Here is a 6,000-nt window from a genome sequence, read left to right as displayed (position 1 = left end):
CAAATTTGTATGTGTATTTTTGACACCACGTATTACTGTGCCTAAGGGCAGGCTTTCGAAATAATAATAAAAAAAAGGCTCTGAGAGCATCGCTTTGCATGCAAGAAAACGACAGCCTCAGGCGAACCTTCCGTGCACTGCAAAGTGTGGGTGTAGTTCAATGTTTGACAAAACTTCAGTTTTGGCAAAACTTAATAAAATTACAGGATAAATTCGGGAAGCCTTCCACACATTGGACCAGCAGAGCTTATGTGTTATTCTGCCATTCTGCTAAGCCAGCCTGAAATTAACTGTATCAGAAACAGCATATAGCAAGGAAGCCAGTCACCCCCCCCCCCCCGCCATAAAAAATAAAAAAATAAAGAAAAACAAATAAAGTGAGAAAGATGTCGAAAAGTCATCGTTAGTTCGTGACGTCGCCTCTCGTGTAGCATCAGAGAATAGTCCGCCATGGTTTTAAGCCCCTGCACCATTTTCTCTTACCCTTTTGTTTCTCTTCTTGTGTTCTTATTCCAAGACGTATTTTCAATAAATTCAGTTGATAGGTTAGCCTCCTTGTGTCTTCGTTCCGTGTGTCCTCCCTAGCTTTGTGTACCCTGTAACATTATTGGTCAGCTGCCAGCTCGTAAAAAGATCACGTGCTACGTGACGCCAAAAGGCAGAAAAAGAGTGTTCCATACTCGCCGCCATGGGTGCTATCGGCGCTAACTAACACTCCTAGGTTTAAATGCACATATATACCCTATAAAGTGGACGGGGGGAGACCGCCGACGTAGCTAAGTGGTAGAGCATCGGACGCGTTATTCGAAGGTCGCAGGTTCGGTTCCTGCCGGCGGCAAGTTATCTTTTCGTCCACTTTACTTTATTCACATTTATATCCCAATTATTACAAATAACATTCCTTATACTTTCCTTGGCATTACTCTCTGTTAGTTATTAATATTGTGTCTAACAAAGTAAAACGAGCCCTCAAAAGTCATCTTCTTTCCGTCATTCTGTAACATTAGCGCAGCTGAAAAATTTTCACGCCATAGCTTTTCTGCTTGCGTTTTGTTTTCCTTCAGCATTGCATTCAGTCATTCTCATATTAACCATAGAATTATTTAATTGGCTAACACATACCTATGTTACCGTTATCAAGTAAACGTATCATCACCTACAGTTCTCCACGCATTAATGCTTTCGGCTTACTTCACCAGCCTTGTGAGTTAAGAAATTATTCCAGTACGACTTAGCCGTTATATCTGATAAATTACCTAATTCCCTTCAATCCTTTGAATACACTGAAAGTAGCTTAATTCAGAATACCAGCCCCACTAGGTTTCCTTTTAATTATATTTGCTTGTTATGATACATGATAAAAAAATGTAAGCCAGTTTCGCGACTGTGAAGTCTGAGTAAAGAGCTCAGGAGGCAAGCAAGCGCCACCACCTGGCGAACGCAGATTGAGTTATTTCTTCACCTTTATTCATCGTTGTTCATTTATCTGTTTCAGTATTGCCCTCTCTTCTCTTTTTCTCCTTCTAGCACTCACGTCACTCCTCCTTACCCTCACTTCTATTTGCGACCCCTTGCTATGCTGCACTGTACATGTCTATGCTATGGTTTACCCGCACACCCCCTTCATTTCCTCCTCCTGCACCTCCTCCTCACCCTTGCATCCGTCCTCCTCACCCTCACTTCCTTTTCCCATCCCCTTGCTAAACTGTACTATACAAGGCTACGTCATACCTTGACCCCTCTCCTCCTCCTTTCCTTCCTGCTCACCTTCGCATCACTCCTTCTAACCCTCACTTTTCTTTCCCACACCTTTGCTATGCTATACCATGCATGGTTGCGCTATGTTAGGAGCTGCTTGGTACGTACCCGCTTCCTGTGGCGCATATCTGCCGAGTTATCTGTCGACGACACCGTCATGCTTAAACAGCTCCACTGCTAAAAAGAAACATGCCAATTCGTTACGCTCAGATTTTGGAGTAGCTCGCGTTTGCTATACTTAAATACTATGCCCATATAGAGATGCATTTCAAGGCTTCTGTAAAAAGTATATACACTGTGACATGCGTATTAATATATATATATATATATATATATATATATATATATATATATATATATATATATATATATATATATATATAGAAACAGAATAAGACAGATTAAAAGGACACACATTTTTGCTACCTTTCCACCTCATTCACTGCCCAAGACTACGTGTCTCTCGAGTGCTGACCCGCATGTCGCGGGATCGAATCCCGGTCGCGGCGGCCGCATTTTCGATGGAGGCGAAAATGCTTGAGGCCCGCGTACTTAGATATAGGTGTAGGTTAAAGAACCCCAGGTGGTCGAAATTTCCGCAGCCCTCCACTACGGCGTCCCTCATAATCATATCGTGGTTTTGGAACGTTAAACACCAACACTTATTGTTATTAAGACTACGTGTCTGTCGTCAGCGGGAATAACCGTTGCTGCGCGGGGAAACAAGGACACTGACACACAAGGGTCATCCCGGCATTTGACCTCGTCACAATCTCTATGTACGAGTCATATTCCAACGGGAAGAAAGCAAGCTAGAAGAACTTAAAAAGCCTGCCTCCGTTTGTGTTGCATGTTCAATCAAGGACACGGCCTGGGGGAGCAGCGGACCGTTAAATATATGCATCAGGAGCCACACAGGGAACGAATGCGACTTTAAGGACGACACTATCATGCGTTGTTGTGACAGTTACACAGTTGTTATGACAGTTAAAGGGTGTATCAAACTCATCATGCATGCAAACGCACAGCGTAATTGCTTCCTGACAGCAACGTGTGCAGTTTGATCGTTGCATGAATCGGTGTCCGCACGAGCACGCGATATTTAGATAGACGCGGGAGCTATTTACTGTTACCGTGGCGTTTCCAACCGGTTTTCTTGCGCCATTGGCAGAGGTTTACGAAACTCCATGAGCACTGTTGTGAGTGGACCAGACGACGCAATCAGCGAGGTTATGACCACTAAAACCGACTATTAATGACCACTAACATTAAGGCTGTCACTCTAAAATCGTGTAATGACCCATTCCGAGAGCGCACTGGCACTTCGGGCATTGACTGGTCGTAATTGTCTTGCTAGAGGCTCGACAGCAGACTCAGAAGGATTGAAAGACTGCTTATTATCCTGTCCGTTCTCCTGTGGCAGATTTACCTGCAATCAGAAGTGCGGCAAGCTGTGTCGCCATCGGCGCGCATATGCGATACGTTACTAATCTCCGAAGAGTAAAAAAAAAGAAAAAAAAAGAAACAAGGGGTAGAAAGCTAGGAATTGCCCGCGACTGCAGAGAACCGTCAAAGCACGTGCGAAAACGAATTTTTCACGCAAGAACGCACGTACACAAAACAGAGCCCGTTTTTAAACAAGAAACACATTGCAGTGAGCTAAATAGCTGGGCGAGTTGGAAAAGATAATAATGCCCCAAAGAGAACTCCGACCTCATCTTTCAGCTCATTGAAGATCATGCGGGTGCTAACCTTTCTGCGAAAGATCTGACATCATCATTACACAAAAAGACACAAAGCATCGTGAACTTGCAGAAGTCGTACGCATCGAAAGATTGCACGATGATTGTGTATCGGAGCCGCCCATCGTTTAGCTAGATTGTGAAACGCACATGCTTAGTAATATTTTACATGTGACATTGAGCCCGGCGCGCAAAGGTTGTTGGTTTTTAGAGTATTTTCCCTTTCAAGCGTTTTGTTAAATAAACGCAATTGCCTTACGGCAAAGAAGTCACACTCCATATCACTGCGCACCAAGGACGCCCGTATACATGGACGTGGTGCAGTGGAACGATTGCATGATCGCCTGATGACTGTGCGAGACAGAACCGAACATTTGTCACGGCTTACGCGTTCATCAAAGACTCGACGTATTTATAAAAAAGAACGCAAATATCACCGATTTGTGGAAATCAAAATACGCGAAGCTTTCGTGAGCAAACAAAGAAAAATTTGCAGTGGATTAGCTCGGCTATGCCAGGATATACGTAGCGTTAGCAAAGGTTCAGCTGATTATACTTAGCTTTCCAGGTTGTCTAGGATTATTAGCCTTCTTTTGTTCATTCTTCGTAGGCTGAACCGCTAATTGCCAGGCAACTCCTTCGGGATTCGATGAGATAAGCTTCTCGGCTCTTCTGCGCAGTTGAGCAGCATTTGCGCTCTCCTTCTCCATGGCGTTATCCACCTGCAAACAGTCCAGAGGCGCTATCAAGCGGCCCCAGCGCAGTGTCCGACGTCGACTGCACAGCGAAGGCGAATAGCTGCGCGCGCGCCGGCGCCACTGTGTTTATGGCTACGACGTCACTCCTCTCGAATGCGGCGCAGACCTGCAGCGGTGAGCCGCGCGCGGCGGTGGCGGAGTCTGCGCGCGCGCCGGCGCCAGCCTGTCTGCCGCGCCTACGACGCCACTGCTCCCGAACGCGCAGACCAACAGCGGCGAGCCGCGCGCGACGGTGTCGGAGAGCGCGTGATATGCCAGCTCCGGTGACCCAGCTGTGTGACATCACTGATCCTCGCGCATGCGCAGCACGGCTCATGACCCTCCACGCGAAATCGGCTCCGGCTAGGCAAGTGTAGCTAACGCTACAAAATGACGCACAAGGGCAAGAAATGCGCTGCCGATTTGATTGATGAACCGCCCTCTACGAACCATGGTGGTCATGACGGAGACAAATGAGGTTTTATTTTGCAATAAAACATCTTTAGTCACCAAACACAAGAAGCTTAAGATTGCAGGAACGCGCCGTAGTGAGGTGAGAGAAGCGCAGCGAATATCGGCGACGAACCATCGCACTCATGCACTTTTAGTTCTAATAGCGATTAGCATTCCTAGAATATTCCGCGCGCTTCCCAGGACATATGTGTTTAACCGTGTTCCCGCCAACTTGGGTGATTTAGTTCGCGCCAAATTTCAGTGAACCTCTTTCACGGCAACTATCTGGGTATGTGGTTAAAACACCGCTTGATATGTGGGTGTTTTAATACCATTCTCTGACTAGGTCGCCAGAGAAAAGCGTGTTTGTGTGTTTGTGTATGTGTACGTGCATAACAGCGCGAAAACATAACAAAAACCATTTGGCGCAGACAGAAAGTAGGCCACTTCAGTTGGGGCAACAAGTAACAGTATGATACAGTCGGCGCATAAAGAAAGCAGGACATTACTGCTGCCTCAGTGGGTAACCACACCGTATTGTCGGTGCAACAATTAACCGTATCGTACAGTTGGCGCATAAATAAAGCTGGACCATGCAGTTTCCGCAGCATGTAACCATTTCATACAGTCGGCACAGAAAGAAAGCCGGGCATAACAATAGAAGCTGCAAGGAATCGCACCATGCTGTCGGCGCAGCGAGTAACGATAGTGATCACACAGTCGGCGCCTAAAGCGAGCAAGGCCGCACAGTTCACGCAACAAGTAACCATGCCATACCGTCGGCGCAACAAGTAACCACATCATAAAGTCGGTGCAGAAAGGCAGCTGCACAGTAGAATTACCACCGCAATGAACCATACCATATAGTCCACGCAACAATAACTTAATTATACAGTTGGTCATCACATAGTCGGCCACAACAAGACACCATAGCATGCTGGCTAAATGATGGCTAGTGTCGGTTAATTATGTCGGTTAATTATATTAGTGTCGGTTAATTAGCGCCACCACCGCGGAACAGAGGAAGGCTCGGGAAGCCGAACGTAAACGTAAGCGTCGGCAAGCGGTAATTCAAACGCCTTGACAACCACCGTCTCATAAGTCAGATAAGAGAAACGGAAAGTCGATGTGCACCCCCCGCGATGCTTTCGCATCCCACCATGGTTGCCCGTAGGGGGAGATGATGTGTAATTTTCAATTTGAAGCCTCGGTACAAGATAGACTCGACCTGTTTTGTGTGCCCACATTGCTATATAAAAATGTTGCTTTCTGTTTTTTTACTACGATTAATTGTAAGAAAAGAGTTTCTA

This window comes from Rhipicephalus sanguineus, chromosome 1 (assembly GCF_013339695.2).
Source record: "Rhipicephalus sanguineus isolate Rsan-2018 chromosome 1, BIME_Rsan_1.4, whole genome shotgun sequence".
NCBI classification, from domain to species: domain Eukaryota; kingdom Metazoa; phylum Arthropoda; class Arachnida; order Ixodida; family Ixodidae; genus Rhipicephalus; species Rhipicephalus sanguineus.
Note: the sequence above shows the minus strand (reverse complement) of the source record.